The following is a 24,329-nucleotide window of genomic DNA, read 5'->3' on the forward strand; positions in this document are numbered from 1 at the left end:
CCCAGTCACTGGCCAAAGATAAAGGCAGACACCTACATGTCTGGCGTAGGGGGATCAATAGCTGCTGAAGTTAGTGCTACCCCTCTGAAATGGATATTTGAAGGGGAAACAGGAGTTTTTACTCCTTTTATATTCGAAAAAATCCCCATCAATCTGTGGGGAAGAGATATTTTACAACAATTAGGATTAAAAATGAGTACTTCTGATTTTTTAGGCAGGGCTGCTGTTGAAGAACTGCAAACACTCTCACCTGTTCCTATCCAATCCAGTGTGGTTAGAACAGTAGCCCTTAGCTAGCAATAAAAGTCAGGCCTTATTAGATATAGTACAGGAGCAACTTGACCAAGGACACTTACAACCTACTCTAAGTCCTTGGAATTCCCCAATATTTGTTGTAAGAAAGAAATCTGGAAAATGGAGGATGTTGACTGAGTTAAGAAAGGTAAATGAACAGATGGAAACTATGGGAACTCTTCAGCCTAGACTTCCACTTCTTACTATTGCCTAGAGAATGGCCTCTTTGGGTTATAGACATTAAGGGTTCTTTCTATTCTATCCCTCTGGATAAGGAGGATATGAAAAGATTTCCCTTTTCAGTGCCCAGCGTTAACTTAGCTGAGCCTTATAAAAGATATGAATGGGCAGTTTTGCCACAGGGAATGAAAAACAGCCCTACTATGTGTCAAATGCATACTGCTGCTGCTCTTACTGTAATAAGAAAAGCATTTCAAAAAGTAATGTTATTATATTACATGGATGATATATTGGGATGTGCACCTGAGGAACAAATGTTAGAAGCATGTCTACAAAAGACCATAGAAACACTAAGGAACTACAAATTACACATAGGTCCAGAAAAAATTCAAAGACATGCTCCTTTTCCATATGTAGGATATGAAGTATACCCTAAGGTGCTTACAGTACAAAAACTTTCCTTAACAACAGAGAAGCTAAACACCTTAAATGACTTTCAGAAACTGATGGGAGATATCCAATGTTTGCATCCAGTGTTAGGTTTGACTACCTATCAATTACAACCTTTATATGACATGTTAAGGGGAGACAGTGCTTTAAACTCACCACACAAGCTTACAAAAGAAGCTCAAGAGGCTTTGAGAGAAGTTGAACTTGCTTTATCCAATGTGGTTGAAAGAGTCATTCAAAAACCCTTGGAAATATCAGTTTTTCCTACACAAGAGGCACCCACAGCAGTCCTTCAGTAAGGAAACAGTGTGATAAAGTGGGTGAACCTCCCAACACAACCAGAACAAAGCCTTACTCCTTACCCAGTGCTTGTGGCTAGAATTTTATTATAGATTATTAAACGAGCAGTAAAATTATCTGAGATAAGACCTGACAAGATATACACCTTTTATACTAATACACAAATTAATGTATGCTGTGAAATCATCCCAGAGTGGCAAATTTTATTGGCCACAGCTCCAAATTTTACACACAGGTCTCCCTTAAAGATAACCAGACTATTACATAATTGGCGATTGATTCTTGAAGAAAAAGTTTCCAAAGTTCCTCTTAAAGGACCAACTATATTTACAGATGCATCCAAACATATTATTTGTGCTGTATACTCTTGTGACAACTATGATGAGTAGTCATAACTCCTTTTCAGTCCACTAAGGACAATGAATTGTATGCAATTATTCTAGCTCGTACTTATTATTCAGGACATATAAATATAATATCTGATTCGGCCTATTCAGTAGATGAGGTACAAAGAATTGCCACAGCCCAAATAAAATCTAATATATATCAGCTCTTTATGGAACTTCAAGAGTAAGTGTGAAAGTATCCAGGTAAGATTTATATCTTGCATGTCTACTCTCATAGTGGACTTCCAGGTCCTATTTTTGATGGTAATCCAAAGGCAAATAGCCATCTAACTATGCTGCCCAATACGCCTTTATTTCAAGAAGCCCAAGAATCTCATTTTAAGTATCATCAGGCTGCTTGAGCTTTACATTTACAATTTGGAATAACAAGAGAGAAAACTAGGAGCATAGTAAAAGCCTATATGGCTTGCCTTCCTTTCCATGCTCCTACACTGCCTCCAGAGAAGAACCCTCATGGTTTGAGACCCAATGAAATTTGGCAGATGGATGTGACCCATTATAAATCTTTTGGTCGTCTGTCTTTTATCCATATTGTGGTGGACACCTTTTCAGGATTCACCTTTGCAATACCAGCAGCAAAAGAGACAGCCCAAGTGGTCAGTGAATTCCTCATATAAGCATTTGCAATTATGGGTGTATCACAAGCAATAAAAACAGACAAGGTCCTGCATATACTTCTAAACATTTTGCACACTTTTGTGCACAGTATAATATTTTTCACCCTACTAGCATACCCTTTAATCCTCAAGAACAGGCAATAGTAGAGAGGAGAAACAGAGATATTAAGATGCTCCTCCAAAAACAAAAGAAAGGGGAAATCACAGGTAACCCTAGAGAATTTCTAAATTTAGCTCTTTGTACTACTAAGGTCTGGATTTTTGACAAAGATGCACTGGCTCCAGCAGAAAGGTTTTATAACCCACCAGAAGGGCAGTGTCCAGTGTGAGCAGCTCCACTATTTTTAGATAATTGCCAGGTGATATGGAGAGACACAGAAAATGGTGAATGGAAGGTTCCAGATAGGTTAACTGCTTGGGGGAAAGGGTTTGCTTATATCTCTACAGATGCAGAATGAATCAGATGGGTGCCAATGAGCCGTATTCACCTTTTCTATCAGAGAAAGACAGATCCTTGAAATGAAGGAGAAGACCCAAGAAACATCAGGTAGTTCTGTCACTGACTGTGCCCACCATTGAAAGAGCATGGCAGTTATGGCATCTGACTCATGAACATCAAAAATTGTTTGACTTCAAAACCCTCAGGAATCATTGGAATCCCTGAGACATGAAAAAATTGTTGTAGGACTTGAAAACCCTCAGGAATCATTGGACTTTCTGAGAAATGATAAGACTGTTGTAGGACTTCAAAATCTGCAGCAATCATTGGATTCCCTAACACATAAAAATACTATTGCAAAACTTTAAAAATTTGCTGGGATCATTGGATTCCCTGACACGTGAAGCAATGAACAATAGATTGGCTTTGGACTATCTCTTGGCTTCTGAAGAAGGCATATGTGTGACTGTTGTTTACATACCCTCCTTCTAGGACTTCTGGAAATCTTTTACAACATCATGTTGATTTATATTGTTGTTATATCACTACTTGCATGTACAATTCATGTTTGTTATACCACATTGAGCCTGCACTGGCTGTTGGGAGATTCTTCACTAAAAGCCTGTGTGTTATTGCTATGTGCATGTATAATTCCATTCTGATAGATTTGTGCATACCTGTTTCTAATAAGACCCTTCAGCCTATAAACCCGCTAGTAATCCCCACTTCCCTTTGGTGCTTTTCACCTTCCTTCCTGAGAAGTCAAGGGGGGCATGATCACCTCCTTTTCGGTATTTTCACCTCCTTTCTGGTATTTTCACCTCCTTTCCTCAGAAGTCAGGGAGGGTGTGATCATCTCCTTTTTGGGGTTCTCATCTTCCTGAGAAGTCAGGGATGGTGTGGCCACCTGCATTCTAAAACAAAAGAAAGCGGGAGATGTAAAGAACTGAAACTCTGAGTTGATGCACTGAGGTCGGACAACCGAGCACTTAAGGCTAATTACTGATTGGACAATACTCTATTAGCATATGCTTGGAAAATGGGCCTTCCCATTATTCTGCACTGGTTCAATCTTTTGGTGTATACAGAGAATTTTGGGAAGGATTAGGGGGTGGAGTAGGACAAGCCAGGGTCACTTTGGTGGTAGACAAGAAGAAAAGAGGTCGTGGAGACCCTGAGTCCATCCAATTCACTTCTACCCCTAAAGACCAAGAATAAAGACCAAGGATTTTTGCTTATCCTGACTCCAGTTGATTCTAAGGCATCCAGGGTGCTAACTCAGTCTTCACAATTTTTTCTTCTGAGAAATACTAAGGTATTAACTGAAAGAGTACTAAATGTGGGATCAGAATTCAAACACTACCTTGGTAGTCTCTAGAAGTGTGATGATCAAAAAATTATTTGATGTCTTTGATTATTAGTTTAGTTATTTTTAAAAAGGACTAATAGCTCCTCCATTAGAGTATTCTTATAATGATTAAACAATGTTTATACAAAACTCTTTGAGAGCTTTAATAAACTCTGTGTGTGTGTGTGTGTGTGTGTGTGTGTGTGTGTGTGTGTGTGTGTAATGGGCTGATTTCCCTTACTATTTCTTTTGGATAAAAATCATTCTGATTTTCCTATTGAAGCCTTTTATACTTCATGAAGTTTTCTAATTAAAACAAAATAAAACAAACAAACAAAAAAAAACAGATAAATTAAATGTTGCTTTTTCACAAGTTCTGAAATTGTTACTAAGAGTAAAGAACATACACCATAAATCTTTACAATTTTGTATTTGCGTGTAACTAGATGAGGAACACGTTTTCTTTTCCATCTATTCATGTCCACACTTTTCCCATGATACTCACCTTAACAATTAAATTCTCTGATGTGGAAAACAGTTAAATTCATTTTGGAAAAACATGGTCATAATACATATACAATATTTTCTTGATTTGTCAAGACAGTAACATCTTCAAAGAATTCTTTCAGGTTAGTTAAGCATGACTGCTATGCAGACTAAATTCTCTGAGCCCTGTCCTTAATGAAAATGCTTTTTCAGGTATTCCCTACCTATCTGTTTTATCATTTCATTGTTGACTGACAGATTTTTACTCTTACCTAATGTACTCAGTGTATTATACTGACGTTCCCACAATCCAATGAACATTTATGTGTTTTCCAAGGCCATTTTGTTAAAAGTTAAATGGTCACCTTGAACTGTTTGTCTCTATTTCATGTACTTTGTTTCTGACATTGCTCAATTCACAAATAAAAATTTAATAATTCACAAATACATTTAAACTAGGGTGAGAAATATAAAATCCTCTGAAAATAAAGTTATATACAATGTCAACACAATATATGAGTTATTTTGATAAAGATTCATGAGCCAAACTACAATGCCATAGCTAATAATTCATTCCAAATATAAGGATTCTCACTTTCAGACCTCAAGGATCACTGCCTTATTTATGTTTGTTTACCTACTACTAATGGGAATGAGAAATATAGAACTAGACTTTTAAATTCTAGATGTTTTTAAACTAGTGTAAAAAGCATATGGAGGAAGTGATGGAATACTAGTCATAGTCCCTTTGATCTATCCGATCTCTAAAAAAAGAAATTATACATGTAAGATAAACTTTTGCTGTTCCCATGTTTCAGAAGTTTTGGAATAAAAAAAAAAGTCAGTACAAATAAAATCATGAGCTGACTTGTACATTGAACTCATCAAGTACTCTTTTCTCCCGCTCATCTCTACAGACCAGACTACAAAAGCTTACCCACACAATTCACAACTGAAAACAACCCCATACCCAGATTTCCTTTCCTTCTTTGCAGGACTGTGGGAATCTCTGCTGTATTCTCTGGAATTTTACTTGGGTCAAGAGATAGGCAATATGTCTATATAATGTCCCAAAGCTAGGGCCACACAGCTTGCCTTTCAGAATTCAGAATTGTGCAGAAAATACAGTAACAGAGGAAAAGGGATAGGACAGGTATTAGGATTTAAAATAGAGTTCAATATCACATCCCAGCCCCACATCTGCTCCCAGAGCTTGAGAGTTATAAAATACAAAAATCAAGCACATAACACCAGTATAGCAGAGCTCTGAAATGCTGGTACTGAGTTAGAGAAGTGAAGAACAGAGGGAATGAAACAAGAAACTAGGACAGAGGTAGGAGGGGGTATAAGACACAGTACTCCATTAAGCCTGAGGGGAAACTACTACTCAGTCCCCAGTGGGGGGCAGTTTTGTTCATCCAGACTAGTTTATTGTCAAGTGTCTAGTGCAGTGGCTCTCAAAGTATGGTGCAGGGAATCCTGGAGGGTCTCTGAAATTTTTTCAGAGGGTCTACAAATTCAAAATTAGTTTTTTTTTCTATTTATGATAAATATCTATTATATAATTCATATAAACAAAAACTCTTTGGACATATTCTCAATAGTTGTTAATATTGTAAAGATACTGAGAAAAAGAGTTTGAGAACCACTGGTCTAGTGTGAGAGAAGGCCAAGATGCTTTGAGAGTCAGACTTTAAAAAAAAAAATTATCAGAGGAGAACAAGTTGGAATTACAGTAAGAGGGAAAAATAACGTACCGGTGAGGATGAGATGAGCCAGTATAAAAGATCAAAGAAAGAAGAAAACTTAAAAATATTAAATATAAACATTAATCAATAGGAATACTATTAACAGGAAAAAAAAGTGGTCTCCAGATTTAGTAAATGAATTCAGACATTTATGATGAAATATTGCAAAATAAAAGAAAATGACCCAATATTTCATAAGACAGAACCATGTGGAATCTGAGGAGAAATTGAAACCATAATAAACTATTTCAGAGTGGTTTTAAGAATAATGAGAGCAGGATTTATAGTCTGTAAATCAAAAACAATGCATAGAATAGAAAAACTGTAATCTGAAATGCCAAGGCCATGTCTTAACAAAAGAAACAAGCAAAAAAAAATAATAATAAGTAATTGTGTGAAATTAACTGAGTGAAGACATTCTTGTGGGAATAGAACCTTAAACTACACTATAATTGTGACTTGAGGCTATAAAACAAGTAGAGGCTATATCTAAAAAAGTTTCAGGTTTGTCCCCTCTTGTTTCCTATCACCTCTTAATTAGCATTTAAGTACTTCTTTTAAAGGCGATTTATTCTTCTGTTTCTAGGTTAGATTTCTATGATTAGAATGTAAAGCCTGACTCCCTTAAACAATGGAGGGAAAAAGTCAGGCTGGGAAGGTGTGGCTTCTGCTTTCAGGCTATTTAATTTTGTATTTTTCAGTTTTTAGTTTGCACTCCTTTTACTGACAAACACCTTGTCAGGTAGGAGATGCATTTTCTCACAAGATCATCATAAATTCCTTTGTGCTTTTTCTTACTCTGATAATCTCTGATTGTTTTTGTGGTCAATACTGTCCCACACATAGGGAAGGCAAATTACCTAGAAGTGAAGGAAATTTTAGGAGAAAAAACACACACAAAAAAATAAATAAAATATGTTCATTATGCAAGCAAAACATAGAGATCTCAAAGATAGGATGCATAAAAACAGGTTAGATGATATTGAAATTCCAGTAGTGTTGGATGCTGGGGGGGAGGTGCTGGTGCTGTCACTGCCCCCCCCCCACTACTCCTCCTCCCTCCATCCTGGAGGGTGGAGTTGATGGAGGAGAGTCAATTACCTGCTCCTCAGGTGGGGCTGAAGCTGACTCAGATTCACCCTGCCCTTGAGCCTCACTTAAGTCTCCCTGCCCTGTGGGGATATGGCCATTAATCTGTTCTTTGTCTTCCTCCTTTATCTCAGGCTTCCCCCTTTGGCTATTCCTAGAGTTTTTTCCTTTTCTTCTAGAACTAGTACAGTATTTTAAGGTCAACTGTATCGTATTGTATAAAAAGAATACTTCAATGGAAACTGAACGAGGACCATTTTCATTGTTATATGTGGAGATCTGTTGACCAACCAATGCCCAGTTTTTTAGAGAGATTTACTCTTCCTCTAAGAACCAAGGGGAGGTGCGTTTTAATGTAGCCAGAAGTCTAGCTGCCTGTCCCCAAGTTACAAGTAGCCCTTGATCTTCTATCAGCTTAAGCAGGCTTTCTATAGCACCACTCCTGGGTGGGGCTGGGGTTGGGGGGGTTGGAGAATCTTTACCTAGGATCTGTCCCATTTCAGCCAAAAAAGGTTGTACTCACTCAGTTCCTGGTTACTGGAGACTTCTTCAGTGAAAGTAGGGTCCTTGGGCCCCACGTTGGGCGCCAAATGTTATGAGTTCAAATGTTAGAGTTCTTGTTCTTCTCAAAACACAGGGCTTAGAGGCTTAGAGCCCTCCAAATATCTCCAAATCCAAAGGTTCTGTCCTTCAGCCTCTGCCTCTGCTTTCTTCAGCCTCCAACCAACTCTCTCTTGTCTCCTTCTGGGGAGCCCAGCCACCAACTACAGTGGTGTGAGGTGAAGATGAATCTGGTTGTCCACTGAACTCTCACTCATAGCTTTATCCTCTGAAAGCTCTTCATCCGCCACCAGCCAGCCAAGTGGAAAAAATGTATTCTGCCATAGATCCCTCTATCTGACTCTTCTGAGAGAATGGGATTATGGGTTTTCTCCCATAGTGCTCTCTGGCCCAATGAGCTTTAAGGGAGGTGTGGACTCCCTTGAAGTTAGAAAGTGTACTTTGTGAAGCTAGCATACTTGTGGACTCCAATGAGTAAAGGTGTGAACACAAGCCTTGTATTAATTAGTTCTACTTAGTACCTTGTTTCAGGTTCTGGCCAAAATCTTCTTGTAAGATTAGATCAACTCTAATTAGTTAGCAGTTAGTAAGGATTCCAACACAGTAGTGGGCAAATTTACCTTTTGCCAAAAAGGATGTTCATTGTGGATTCTTCACATGATTGAACCCCAACTTTTGGTGCCTACAACACCCACATCATTTTGGCACAGAACTTATATCACTTCTACTACATCACTATCAAGGAAAAAAAAAAAACAGAAACAAAACAAAACAAAACAAAACAAAAAAAAAACCAAAAAAAAACATAATTTTTGATGAAGACAAGGAGATCCCAATGCTAGGCCATCCATCACTTATTACCAGAGTACTGAAGTGCCTACAAGAAGAATGGCACAGGGTTCAACTCATTTCTCATGGGAAAGTGTGTACAAAAGACTGAAGGAGGCTCTTCAGTGGCAGCAAGTGAAGTTTGTTTTATGAAATTGAATAAATGAGAGGTTCCTTTCTTTCTACAATTGATTTCTAAAACTCTCCTTTTAACTGGTTTTGACTTCCCTCAAGCAATTAATAACTCTACTATCAGGCAGGGTCAGTTCATAGTCAGTTTCATTCAACATTTTCTCTTGTTGGTCAAGACAAATTCTGTCACTAACCAAGGGAGGCATTAGGGAGTTCAATGAGCTGCTGGATCATCATAGTATGATAGTAGCAATAATACTGATCTTTATATAAGAAGAGTCATATAAAGTCTACTTAATTCCACCCCCCCACCCCCCCAAAAAAAGGTAAAGGAACAAAGAATACAAGATACATAGTCCACATCTGGTGTCTTGAAGAAGTAATCAACTATTGCTACCATATGCTTCTTTTTCCAGGTTAGATGATATTGAAATTCCAGTAGTGGGTTGGGCTATCTACTTATGAATTTGAGCACTCTTTAGATGGGACAATTGTATCCAGCTATCAATGCCCTTCAGCTTTGTTAAGGATTTGCTAGGATTCTTTCCTTTTTGGCCCAGTGAATCCTCACAAAGGTATCTAAATCTTCATATTAGAGTATTGCCATGGAACAAAAGGAAGGTCATTGGGTACTCAGTGAAAAGTATGTTCTGGGGTAGCTTCATGGGCCCTAGGCAGGAGACTTAGGGGGAATCTTATCTTGTCAGATGATCTTCAGAATCCTCCTAAGACAATTCAAATAAAAGTGTTTCTGTTTCCTGGCCTGGTACTAGTATATTGTCCAGGTTTCACAGGTGTACAATAATTAATTCCATTTGAATGTCTTAGGAAGATTCTAAAGATTATCTAGCAGAAGATACACAAGACATTGAAGCTTTTTCTTGAACTAAACTATCAAGCATTTCAACTCTCTTGCAAAGATCATAACTTCACTGGCCATATTGTTTGAATGCAAAATGTATATTTGTGAAAAAGATTATTTTATGTAAAACTCACAGAAGGCAAGTACTCACAAAATGTCTTAAAAAAGTGATACAAGGACACTCTCAGTCTTTCTTAAGAGTTTTAGAATTGATTTATGATGTGGGAAATCCTGGCACAGGACTGCTCAACATGGAACACCCTCCTCAGAGAAAGTGCTCTGATATAGCAAAGCAATATTGAATTAGCTCAGAAGAAATGCAAGATTCGCAAATTTAGAGAAGCTACCCCAAATGTTCATAGAGACTATTTATGTCTGACATGTAGCAGAGAATTCTGAGTTTACATAGGTCTTATTAACCACAGTAGGACACACTATAATATTTTAACACACAACAAATTGAGGTCATTTTGGCCCTATTTTACAACTACTATACAAGATTAGGAGATCAAGTTACCGAGGCAAGCTGGGGAAGAGCAGTTATTGGATTATCTTGTCCTTAAATGGATCTTGTGTTCTTAAACTGGCCTTTTGTTTTCCTTAAGTGTACCTTTCTTGCAGTAGACCCTTGTTGAATTCTTTGCAGAATTCCTACTATTAACAAAAGCATGACTCCAGAGTTATAGTATCTAATCAGAAGAGCAAGCTATAGCTATCAACATGTAGGTTATTTTTCTCTTATTAAAAAAAATACCTGCATCCTATTTCTTCACTAAAAATCCCTTTCAGAAATTATCCCATTGTCCACAATGTAATAAAACTTTTGCCTTTTAATTAGGAGATGATTTAAACCTACTTTGAGAAACTTTGTGACACCAGCTTGAAACTATGTTTCAATATGTTTTTGGGGTCCAACCCTTAAACCCTAACAACTATCTCATAGGAGAAAAGGAAAGTATAGAAAGCCAGAACTCTGGAGTATACTTGAAACAAGGTGTTAACTCAATGGAATTGATAAGATAATGGTTCTCTAGTATACATATAGTCATTACTTACCAATGTAATGGTTCTCTAAGTTCACACATAATCAATATGCTATAATGATGTAATTACAATAAGGTATGTAAGGGCTAACAAGGACTGGAAGATAGACACTCTATCTTTGACCAGCTTCGTGGTAACTCTTCTGTCTCCTGCACTATGGGAGAGATTGGTTCAGATTGGGAGACTGTTTGGACTTTATTCCTGACTATTCTCATGGTGATTTTTCTGCTGAGACCAAAACTGGTCCCAAGGCCCCCTAGCTAGCCCAGACATTACAGGAAAACTTTTCCTAAGGTTCGGAAAACCTAAGGGAAAAGTTCTGACTCTAGTTCTGAAAGAGTTTAGGTGATATCTGAAAGATCTATTTATTGGATTTTTGAGGGTTTTACTCAAATATATGAAAATCAGGCTGATAATTTAAAATTGAACCCACAGTCTAATACAGTATATTCTTGATTTTCAATTATTGCAAGATACTCAATGAAAAAGTTACTCACCTATGCTGTCAGCTACAGCAGGCATGCATGATCACATAATCAGGGGTTTATATGATTAAAATATTTTATTATTATATTATGTTAAAGTGTAGTACACTCAAATCCAATGGTAGTGAGGAGAAGTATTTTTTTTAACTTTTTTTAAATTGCATTTAAAAAATAAAATATAAAAAGAAGAAGAAAATTGCCATGTATACGGTGGAAAATTAGAGTTCACAATATGAGACAATAAATTACGGTTTCAAGAAAGCATATATAATAAATACTACAAATTGTATTTGGAACTGTTTATCTTTTTTTTTTTTTTTTTTGCTTCCTTATAGGTTTTTTACTCTGCTATACACCTTTTTCTTTTTTTCTTTTTTTTTTCCTTCCCTTCATCTTCTTCCAAAAGGTTACAATTAAGCACAAATCTTTTACATATAAATTCATAAATAAACATACATACATATATGTATACATTTACATATACACATATGATATGTATATATATATATAAAATCATACACATGCATGCACACACACATACCTAGCTTCAAATACATCTATTAAGATTCTATTAGGCTTGTTTGTCCTCTATTTCTCCAAGGTGGATAACATCATCTTTCATATATCCAAAAGGGAGAAACTAAGTTAAAAACTCTCATGAGGATGGGCTTCAACCTATGCCCTAATTATGACTTAAGAGTTTGCAATAATAAATTGAGCTGTAGCTAAAAAGGTACAGGTGTTCCCTTATCTTGAATAAGGGTTCCCTTCTGTTTTCCCCAACTCTTAATTATCATTTAAGTACTTCTTTTAAAGGCAATTTATTCTTTTGTTTCTGGAATAGATTTCCATGTTTAAAATGAAAGCCTAGACTCCTCCAAACAATGGAAGAGAAGCCCAGATGAAAGTGAGGGCTTCTATATTCAAGGACCTATTTAATCTTGTGTTTTGCAGTTTCTGCTTTGTACTCCTTTAACTGATACCTTGTTGGTTAGGTTTAACCTTTCTCACAAGATCAAAATAAATCCCTTTTTGCTTTATCTTACTCTAAAAGTCTCTGATTTTAATTTGGGTTCACTGACTCATGCACATCCTTTTTTTTTTCATAATTTTCTAAACCATCATTTCATCATTTCTAATGGCACAGAAATTTTTCAACCTTATGTTATCTAGTTATTTTAAATAGTCTAAAATAATATTTATTAATATGGTTGACATACAGGATAGTTTCTCCCAGTTTTTTTTTTTTAATTAAATCTATTTTATTTTTGACTTTTTTCTGAGATCAGATTACTAGCCCTGCTTTTCTTTTTCAAAATTATTCTGGCAAACTCATTCATAATGCTTCTACACCACTTTCCTTGAAGTATCTTCATAACCTTTTGAGAACTAACATATAACATATGTTATTTAATTCCATGTGATTATAATTGTCCTTGGGAACAACTAAGAAGTTACTACAAAACTTAACCTCAGGTACTATCTATGCACCTAAGGGATGTGCTTTTCTTTGTAAAATGGATTTTCCATTCTACTTCTATGTTTCTGAGAGACCTGTTAAAAGGAATGACTAATGAAATGAATATCCTACAATTATTATGTGGGTAAGACAGCCACAAGAAGACCAGAGATAGTCAGGTTATAATTATTTCCCTGGGGGTTAGCTAGTACAAATGAGATGGCATCCAAGGTGAGGATGGTGACATTTGGGAATGGAGCCTTTGCAAATAATGCATCAGGTCAAATATATGAGCTGCCTTGAGGATGCTATAGGCACCCAACAATCCTGAATGGTCCCACTCTGCCCACAGAATTCCCTAGCCTGGTTAAAGACTAAGTGTTATCTCCCCACTGGTGGGACACGACAGAATGATACCAGAGCTGGAGAGAAAATACTAAGAGCAAAGCTCTCATCCTTGGAGTGTTGTTAAAGATACACCTGGAAAAAGTAGAAAATAGCAAGCAAGAAAGAAGGCTAATCTTAAGTGTCTCAGCCAGCTTTTGCGTTATTTGAGAAGTGAAGGTTGGGCCTTTGTCATTCTTCAAAAAGCTGGACAGGCCAAAAGAGGTTCCCAGTGTTTTACTTCTGGGATTAGAAGCTGACCTGAGGGTGTTTGAAACCACCCAGAAGGAGAAAGGGTGTGCCCCCTTCCTTCCCCAGTGAACTATATGAAAGGACAGGAGAAGCTAGAGTCAAAGATCTGGGTAAGTAAAGGTGTCATGGTCAGGGGCAAATGGGCAGCAGCATGGGCAGCTAAATCTGCAAGCCTGTTTCCCTTGCATATTTAATAGAAAATTGTTTTAACAATTAAAAGTCCCCTTTCTTTCCATATAGCTTCATTAGGGTGCAAAATATGGAGTCTATAAAGATGTTCACTCTCATTCCTTTCCCCACTTCCAAGAAAACTGGAACCATCTGTAAACCATTCATCATTTGGTTTGAAATGTCACATGACTGAGTGTTGTTAAGGAGTAGAGTGACAGAGTTAAGGGTATAGCACACCAGGAAAGTCAAGTCAGGGGTATCTACAGGAAAGCCTGATATCTCGTAAGCCTCCCACTGACAAGCCACCAGTGATCTTTGGCTTCCAAAATGCTCTGAACCTGGTCTGAATGAGTCTAGTATGAGCTTAGAAGCTTCCTCAATTAGAAGGGCTATGGCAGCTATCTCTAAGGCAAGAGGGTTACCAGAAAAACGCCAAGTTTCTTTGAGAAGAAAGCAACATAAGGTTTAAGAGCCTGAGTCAAGGCCCCTAGGACTTGGCCTCACTTTTCATCACAATACAGAGTAAAAGTCTTTAGATAGGGTTAAGGCTGGGCAAGAGATTAGTTTAGCTGTCAAGAAACTTAATAACTGATAAGACTGTGTGGGCCTATAGACAAAGAATATTCATAGCCCTGGGTTGGGGAGAAGGGCTGGAAGTTAGAGGTTTGTCCAAAATGGGGGCACTGTCACAGAAGCCCTGAGCTACCTCCATGTTATGGACATGACTGTCTATGTTCATTGGTGGAGGGTTATGTTCCCCTGGACTCACCCCTTCAAAGGTAAAAAGATATTGTGAATCTATGCAATGGTATGCAAAAGAAAATCTCTTCAAGATCTAGAGTAGAAAACCACTTGTTTTCTTGGGAAACTTGTGTTGGGCTCATGGTTTCTACTGACCATTTGCTCTGATTATAGAAATTTGCTAAGGAAAAACCAGGGATATTATTATAATAGCATCAAAACAAGTCCTTCAGGCCACAGCCTGACGACACATATATGACAGGAAAGCATCTTTAGATCTGTTTGTAATTCAGTAATAATTAGCCAGATTCAGAAACGATCATGTGGGAAACAAAGAAACAGAAATGGGAAACTGAGTCAGAAAAATCCCATCTTAAGCAGAGATTAAGGTTGTCCTCAACTCTTTCTCAGATAAGACATCCACCTACAAACTAATGGCATTTCTCTGGAAGGGTAGGCTCCTGATTTGATCAGGCAATCAAATTCAGAATTCAAAAGAATATCAGTTACAATCCCAAGATATTTTATCTCTAATAGCAAATTCTACCAATTACAGCTTAAGGATAGATATGTTATTTTAAAAGTTTGCCAGGACTTACACACATAGATTTTGTTTAACATGTTTTACATGTTTAAATATTTCTTGGTGAAAAGGATCAATCATTATACAGACATATATTCTTAGTAAACACATTCCTTGTTTGGAAACTATAAATCTAAACAAGCTTATTTCTCAGTGCTGCTAACCTTCCTTACCCTGATTCAAGTTTAAGAATACTGGCAAGCTTACAAAGTAAGGGGAGTTGACAAAAATTCCAGGGAAGGACCTGAGCTTGCTATTGTCCACCCCAACTATTTAGTGTTTTTGTGGGCTGTACTGTTTGATGCTTCACTCCACTCTTTGTAGGGGAAAAAAGGTGTCACATAACTCAAACTAGGAAATAAACTACAAAACTTAACATGATGACAATAACTCCAACAATAACTTAGTTAACAATTTTAGAATTTTCCTAATAGCCAAGTAGTCATAGCTGTAGTTTCTATTCCCTTAAATAAATTTCCTTTTTGTTTTAGGGGGAAAACAAGACAATACTTAAAATTGAAAGAGAACAGATTTTTAAAATTGACTTCAGTTAATGAGATTCCCTAGATTCTGATTAAATGTCTTAAACAAACTGAATAGCAATTTGGTTATTTTTCAAGTAGCTGTTGCTACCTGGAAAGATTTAAAATGCAACCATCAAAAAAAAAAAATCACACTTCTATACTATAATTAGAATGCTTGAAAAGATCTCTTTAAAAGCATACCTTTTTCTTAAAGACTTTAGCTCTGGCCAAGCTGGGGGCTATACAAAATTTAGAAAAAGAACAAATTAGAAACCCCCAATGAAATACGAAACTTGAAATTAAAAAAAAAAATAAAACTAGTTGCAAAAATTCTTTTTTCTATGCCTTTTCTTACATGAAATATTTTCATCAAATTCCTCTTTTCTTTCCCCTTCTCCCAGCCTTTTTCTTAGGAATTAATTTTCAATGGAGATAACCCTAATATAATAGATTTATATAATGCCCTCTCTCTAAAAAGATTCCTTCTAACTTCCCTTAATGATGATAAAGTTTTTGGAAGTTATGTATATCATTTTTACATTTGGAACTATAAACCATATAAATTATTAAGCTCCTCATAATTTCTAACATGTTTACCTTTTTATGGTACTTTTAAATCTTATTTTTCAATATCAAAATTTCTATGCAGCTCTTGTATTTTAATACAGAATTCCTGGAAGTCTTTCATTTTATTAAATGTTTATTTTATTTTATTTTTGCTGTATAAAATTATTCCTAGCTATTCCATGTAAATTATTCTTGCTTGTAACCTTAGCTTTCTTGCTTTCCAGAATATACTTAGTATTCTAAGGTTTCCACTCCTTTATCATGGTAATTGATAAATTTTTTGATCTTTATTATGATTCTATAATCTTTGAGTTATCTTTTACTTGATGGCTATATTAGTTTCTTGACTTGGGAGAACTGGAATTTGCTATAAATTTTCTAGGAGTATTTATTTGGGGATTTTTTTTCCAGAGTATGATGATAGACTCTAATTACTGACCTGCTAGACTCCCTCAGCTTTCTCAGTTTAGAGGAAATATGGTCCACTGACCTAATTTTCTTCCCAGAATTATAGGTGACAGTCAAGTGCCATTTAAGTACTTTACCTAGCTATCTGGGTTGATAGATCTCATTTTTTTCCTTCATTACCTTCTTTTCCTTCTCAATTAGCTTGAACCATCATTTGCTTATTCTTTTTATTTTTCAAGGTACATGGATATCATAGGGATCTTGTACAAATGGGCTCTGCAGTCTGAGTATGTAAAGTAGAATAAGTGACTAATCAAAACTAAGGATATTTTCTTTTTTTTTTTTTTCCATAGGCAGTGTGGGCGTAAAATAAGATTTATTCCACAGAGACATACATGACTGTTCTCCATTTAAAAACTGTTCACCTTAACATACATTATAATGATTTGTAAATAGTTTGCTTTAAGTTGTATAAAATTTTAGAAAGTTCAATTTTAATATATATATATTTTTTGCAAATTTTATTTATTTATGTTTTAATAAATTTTAGTGACAGAACCCATGCTGGGGTAATTTTTTACAACATTATCCCTTGCATTCACTTATGTTCTGATTTTTCCCCTCCCTCCCTCCACCTTCTCCCCCAGATGGCAAGCACTCCTATACATGTTAAATATGTCATGGTACATCTTAGATACAATATATGTGTGCAGAACCAAACAGTTCTCTTGTTGCACAGGGAGAATTGGTTTCAGAAGGTAGAAGTAACCTGGGAAGCAAAAATGCAAACAATTTACATTCATTTCCCAGTGTTCATTCTTTGAGTGTAGCTGCTTCTGTTCATCATTGATCAAGTGAAATTGAGTTAGATCTCTTTGTCAAAGAAATCCACTTCCATCAGAATACATGTTCATACAGTATCATTGTTGAAGTATATAGTGATCTCTTGGTTCTGCTCATTTCACTTAGCATCAGTTCATGTAAGTCTCTCCAAGCCTCTCTGTATTCATCCTGCTGGTCATTTTTTACAGAACAATAATATTCCATAACATTCATATACCACAATTTACTCAACCATTCTCCAATTGATGGGCTTCCATTCATTTTCCAGTTTCTAGCCACTACAAACAGGGCTGCCACAAACATTTTGGCACATAGAGGTCCCTTTCCCTTCTTTAGTATATCTTTGGGGTATAAGCCCAGCAATAGCACTGCTGGATCAAAGGGTATGCACAGTTTGATAGCTTTTGAGGCATAATTCCAGATTTCTCTCCAGAATGGTTGGATTCGTTCACAACTCCACCGACAATGCTTCAGTGTCCTGCATCCCTTCCAACATTCATCATTATTTTTTCCTGTCATTTTAACCAATCTGACAGGTGTGTAGTAGTTTCTCAGAGTTGTTTTTGAATTTCTCTGATCAATAGTGATTTGGAACACTCCTTCATATGAGTGCAAATAGTTTCAATTTTGTCATCTGAAAATTGTCTGTTGATATCCTTTGACAATTTAGCAATTGGAGAATGGCTTGATTTTTTATAAATTAGTCAATTCTCTATATATTTTGGAAATGAGGCCTTTATTGGAACCTTTAATTTTGAAGATCTTTTTCCAGTTTATTGCTTCCCTTCTAATCTTGTTTGCATTCGTTTTGTTTGTACAAAGGCTTTTTGATTTGATGTAATCGAAATTTTCTATTTTGTGATCAGTAATGGTCTCTAGTTCATCTTTGGTCACAAATTTCTTCCTCCTCCACAAGTCTGAGAGAAAAATTATCCTATGTTCCTCTAATTTATTTATAATCTCATTCTTTATGCCAAAATCATGAACCCATTTTGATCTTATCTTGATATACGGTGTTAAGTGTGAGTCCATGCCTAATTTCTGCCATACTAATATCCAGTTATCCCAGCAGTTTTTGTCAAATAATGGATTCTTATCCCAAAAGTTAGGAACTTTGGGTTTGTCAAACATGAGATTGCTATAGTTCACCATTTTGTCTTATGAACCTAACCTATCCCACTGATCAACTAATCTATTTCTTAGCCAATACTAAATGATTTTGGTGATTGCTGTTTTATAATATAGTTTTAGATCAGGTACAGCTAGTCCACCTTCATTTGATTTTTTTTCATTAATTCCCTTGAGATTTTCGATTTTTTTTTTCTTCCATATGAATTTTGTTGTTATTTTTTCTAGATCATTAACATATTTTCTTGGAAGTATGATTGGTATAGCACTAAATAAAGAGATTGGTTTAGGGAGTATTGTCATTTTTATTATATTTGCTTGGCCTATCCAAGAGCACTTAATATTTTTCCAATTATTTAAGTGACTTTGTGTGGAAAGTTCTTTTGTAATTTTGCTCATATAATTCCTGACTTTCCTTTGATAGATAGATTCCCAAATATTTTATGCTATCAACAGTTATTTTGAATGGAATTTCTCTTTGTATCTCTTCCTGTTGGATTTTGTTGGTGATGTATAAAAAGGCTGAGGATTTAATGGGGATTTATTTTGTATCCTGCAACTTTGCTAAAGTTATGAATTATTTCTAATAGCTTTTTTTAGTGGAATCTCTGGGGTTCTCTAAGTATACTATCATCTGCAAAGAGTGATAGTTTGGTTTCCTCATTGCCTGCTCTAATTCCTTTAATTTCTTTCTCGACTCATTGCCTAGGCTAGTGTTTCTAGTACAATACTGAATAATAATGGTGATAGTGGGCAACCTTGTTTCCCAGATCTTACTGGGAAAGGTTCCAATTTTTCCCCATTACATATGATGCTTACTGACGGTGTTAAATATATACTCCTGACTATTTTAAGGAAAAGTCCATTCATTCCTATACTCTCAAGTGTTTTTATTAGGAATGGATGTTGGATTTTATCAACTGCTTTTTCTGCATCTATTGAGATGATCATATGTTTTTTGTTAGTTTGATTATTGATATAGTCAATTATGATAATAGTTTTCCTAATATTGAATCAGCCCTGCATTCCTGGTATAAATCCTATTTGGTCATAGTGTATTATCCTGGGGATGATTTTCTGTAGTCTTTTTGCTAATATTTTATTTATTTTAGCATCAATATTCATTAGGGAAATTGGTCTATAATTTTCTTTCTCTGTTTTCAGCCTACCTGGTTTAAGCATCAGTACCATGTCTGTGTCACAAAACTAAATTAGTAGGACTCCTTCAATCCCTATTTTTTAAAATAGTTTATATAGCATTGGAGTTAATTGTTCTTTAAATGTTTGGTAGAATTCACATGTAAATCCATCTGGTCCTGGGGATTTTTTCTTAGGGAGTTGGTTAATAGCTTATTTTATTTCTTTTTTCTAAAATGGGACTGTTTAGGATATTTACTTATTCCTCTGTTAATCTGGGCAAGCTATTTTTTGAAGGTATTCTTCCATTTCATTTAAGTTGTTGAATTTATTGGCATAAAGTTGGTCAAAGTAACTCCTAATTATTGCTCTAATTTCCTCTTCATTAGTGGTGAGTTCTCCCTTTTCATTTTTAAGACTAACAATTTGATTTTCCTCTTTCCTTCTTTTAAACAGATTTACTAAGGGTTTGTCTATTTTTTTTAATAGAACCAACTGTTAGTTTTATTAATTAATTCAATAGGTTTCTTTATTCAATTTTATTGATCTCTCCTTTTATTTTTAGAATTTCAAGTTTAGTGTTTGACTGGGGGTTTTTAATTTGTTCCTTTTCTAGCATTTTTAGTTACAAGCCTAATTCATTGACCTTCTCTTTCTCTATTTTATGCAAGTAGGCCTCTAGAGATATGAAATTTCCCCTTATTACCGCTTTGGCTGCATCATACACATTTTGTTATGATGTCTCATTATTGTCATTTTCTTGGGTGAAGTTGTTAATAATGTCTATGATTTTCTGTTTCATCCAATCATTCTTTAGTATGAGATTATTTAGTTTCCAATTATTTTTTGGTCTATTTTCCCCTGGCTTTTTGTTGAATATAATTTTCATTGCATCGTGGTCTGAGAAGGATGCATTTACTATTTCTGCCTTACTGCATTTGAGTTTGAGGTTTTTATTTCCTAATATACGGTCAATTTTCATATAGGATTCCATGAACTGCTGAAAAAAAGTGTACTCCTTTCTGTCTCCATTTAGTTTTCTTCAGCGATCTATCATATCTAACTTTTCTAGTATTCTATTTACTTCTTTGATTTCTTTCTTATTTATTTTGTGGTTTGGTTTATCTAATTCTGAGAGTGCAAGGTTGAGATCTCCCACTATTACAGTTTTGCTGTCTATTTCTTCTTGCAGCTCTCTTAATTTCTCTTTTAAGAATTTACATGCTACATCACTTGGTACATATATGCTTAATATTGATATTGCTTCATTATCTATGCTACCCGTTAGCAAGATACAGTGCCCTTCCTTATCTCTTTTAATTAGATCAATTTTTGCTTTTGCTTGATCTGAGGTCAGGATGGCTACCCCTACTTTTTTGACTTTACCTGAAGCATAGTAGATTTTGCTCCAACTTTTTACCTTTATTCTGTATGTATCTCCCTGCTTCAGGTGTGTTTCCCGTAAACAATATTTTGTAGGATTCTGGTTTTTAATCCATTCTGCTAACTGCTTCCTCTTTATCGGGGAGATTACCCCATTCACATTTATGGTTAAAATGACCAATTCTGTATTACTTGCCATCTTATTAACCCCTATTTATGCTTTTCTCCCTTCTTTCCCCCTTACCCTCTCTCCAGTATTAAACTTGTGAGCACCATTTGCTTCTCACAGCCCTCCCTTTTTAGTATCCCTCCCTCTTAGAATTCCTTAGAATTCCTCCCCCTATCTCCCCCATCTTACTCCTTTTACTCACAGTTTTCATATTTCCTTCTGCTTAGCTTATTCCTTCCCTTTTCACTTTTTCCTTCCCACTTTTCAATGAGTTGGGAGAAGTTTCACCATAAATCGAATATGTATAAAATTTTTCTCTTTAAGCCAATTCTGATGGCAGTAAGATACACACTATATTCATCCCCCTCCATTCTTTCTCTCAGATATAATAGGTTTCTTTTGCCTTTTTGTGGGATGTAGTACCCCCACTTTACCCTTTTTTAGTATATTTCCTTTCTGCCTCTAATTTCTATAACAAGGTATACATGTACTCTTTATACATCTTTATATATCTTTATAGCAGAAATATAGTTCCCAAGATTTCTGTTTACCTTTTTTAGGTTTGTCTTGAGTTCTATATTTGTAGATCAAATTTTTTGTTAACTTCTGGTTTTTTCATCAAATATAGGTGAGATTTGCTTATTTCGTTGAATGCCCATCTTCTTCCCTGGAAAAAGATGGTCATTCTAGCTGGGTAAATTATATTTGGTTGCATACCGAGTTCCTTAGCTTTTCGGAATATCATATTCCAGGCCCTTCGATCTTTTAATGTGGACACTGCTAGATACTGGGTAAACCTTATTGTGGCTCCTCTATATTTGAATTGGGTTTTTCTAGACACTTGCAGTATTTTTTCCCTTCGTCTGAGGGTTCTGGCATTAGGACACTATATTTCTTGGTGTTCTGATTTTAGGATCCTTTTCAGTAGGTGATTAATGAATTCTTTCAATGTCTATTTTACCCTCTGTTTCTATGACTTCTGGCAGTTCTCTTTGATAATTTCCTGGAAAATATTGTCCAGGTTTTTTTTTTTAATCATATTTTTCTGGGAGTCCAATAATTTTCAGATTGTCTCTCCTGGATCTATTTTCCAGATCTGTTGTTTTCCCAAGAAGGTCTTTATAATGAGCTAAGGCTTTAGTTGCTGCACTGAGGTCCCAAGCACGTGAGGCTAAATAGTAATTGGACCATACTCTATTAATATATATGCTTGGAGAAAGAATGGCCCCTCCCACTCTTTGTACAAGTCCTGTTGTGTTGTATAGGAAATGATGTTTTTGGTGGGTGGAGGCAGGGGAGTGGAAAGGGAAGTAGAAAGAGAGACTGCTGGCTGGTGTCTTGACACAGCTGCTCATATTGCTATCATGACCGCCGTTCACCTCTGATCCCCCTCTGCTAGCTGGCTTCCTATCGCAGCTGCCTATATAGCTACAGCAATCCTTCTTCACCTCTACTGAGAATAAAGATTAAAGATTTTTCCCTTAACCTGAATTCTTGACTCCAGCTGATTTTAAATACGCAGTCATTGGCACCCAATGTGGGGCAAAAACTCTTGGTTTGTTCAAGAAATTGAATGAGCAGCAAGAACTGCAACATAGCAGTGAACATGTTATCCCACTTTTCACTGACATCCTCCAATTAGGGTTTTTCCCTTGCTAGGACACTGCAGTCAGAAGGAAGTCTGAGAGAGGGATGGCTGCTGAGTTTGAAGTTTTTCCTCCCGCTACTTCCCCTTCACCACTTCCAGGCCTAGGACTGCTTAGATTATGAAATTCAGTCTCACAGCTACCCTCATTAAGATTCCTGGAGGAAATATAAACAGACATGCTGGGATGTTCTATTAGAAGGTTTTCCAAAGGACTGGTTTCCACCTTGATAGTTTCCACCTGCAGTAAAGCATGGGGGAGGGGTAATAAACTGTTGGAATCCTTACTAACTGCTAACTAATTAGAGTTGATCTAATCTTACAAGAAGATGTTTTGGGCAGAACATGAAACAAGGTATTAAGTAGAACTAATTAATACAAGGCTTGTGTTCACACCTTTGCTCATTGGAGTTCAATGAGTTCACACCTCCCTTGAAGCTCTTTGGGAGCATAAATAGAGCTTCAATGGGCCAGTCAAGGAAGTTCTTCGGAGTGAAGAAGCTACAAGTCGAGATTTCAGCGGAGTTACGCCAGAAGCCCTCTCTTCAAGGCAAGACAGATTCAACTTGGTACTGGCTCTGGAGGCTGAAGAAAGCAGAGGCAGAAGCAAACGACAAAGCGGCAAAAGCTCTTGGAACCAAGCAGAGAGATAGGCCTCCAAGCTAACCGGGCTATATTGGAGATAATAAAAGATCTGAACTTTTATCACCTGGCTGCGTTTTGAGAAGAAAAAGCTCACAACAATAAACCAACTCTCCTCCATTGGACAGGCCTCAAATTGGATGTAGCAAGATTCACTATTATCAGCTAAACATTCCAGGGAAGCTGGTAAACAAGAAAAAACTGGAGGATGATCAATAGGAGATTCTTCACTGAAGTCTTCCTCTTCAACTTCTGTTGAAAAATCAGTGTCTATAAAGTCACCAAGAATCCACTCATCATCTTCTTTTTCACTAAATTCTGGTTCTTTACTTTAGGTCTTGATTTCCCCCACAAACATACTATTCAATCTCTGGAACATTGTTAAAGCAAGAATGAAACTTTGGCTAGTTCTGTAGCTGCGATTTCAAAAACGGTGTCTTCGATAAACCCAGTGGCACGACAGGAAATTAAAGTGCATCAATTCTTATTTAAAAAAGATATAGAGTATGAAGAATCATTATCCTCAGGCTGGCCTCAGGGATTGAAAAGCTATTGGGGCATGGCTCAGAACACCCCGGGTGGTATAGTACAGGAGCAGCTTAAACAAGGGCACTTAACAACCTTGTAAGTCCTTGGAATTCCAAAGTGTTCATTGTAAAAAAGAAATCTGGAAAATGGAGGATGCTCACTGATTTAAGAAAAGTGAATGAACAGATGGAAACTATGGAAACTCTTCAGCCTGGACTTCCATCTCCTACTCAATTGCCTACACAATGGCCTCTTTGGGTCATAGATATTAAGGATTGTTTCTATCATATCCCTCTGGATAAGAAGGGTATGAAAAGATATGCCTTTTCAGTGCCCAGCATTAACTTAGCTGAGCCTTATAAAAGATATGAATGGACAGTTTTGCCACAGGGAATGAAAAAACAGCCCCACTATGTGTCAAATGTATGCCGTTGCTATTCTTGCTCCAATAAGAAAAGCATTTCTAAAAGTTATGCTATTACATTATATGGATAA

General features: G+C 36.2%; 1 pseudogene; it reads right to left on the reverse strand.

Moving 5' to 3' along the window:
- Positions 1-23,685, reverse strand: part of LOC127547106 (tumor protein p53-inducible nuclear protein 1-like) — a 162,251-nt pseudogene extending 138,566 nt beyond the window's left edge.
- Positions 23,686-24,329: the final 644 nt, after the last annotated feature.

Source organism: Antechinus flavipes, chromosome 1 (assembly GCF_016432865.1).
Source record: "Antechinus flavipes isolate AdamAnt ecotype Samford, QLD, Australia chromosome 1, AdamAnt_v2, whole genome shotgun sequence".
Taxonomy (NCBI): Eukaryota; Metazoa; Chordata; class Mammalia; order Dasyuromorphia; family Dasyuridae; genus Antechinus; species Antechinus flavipes.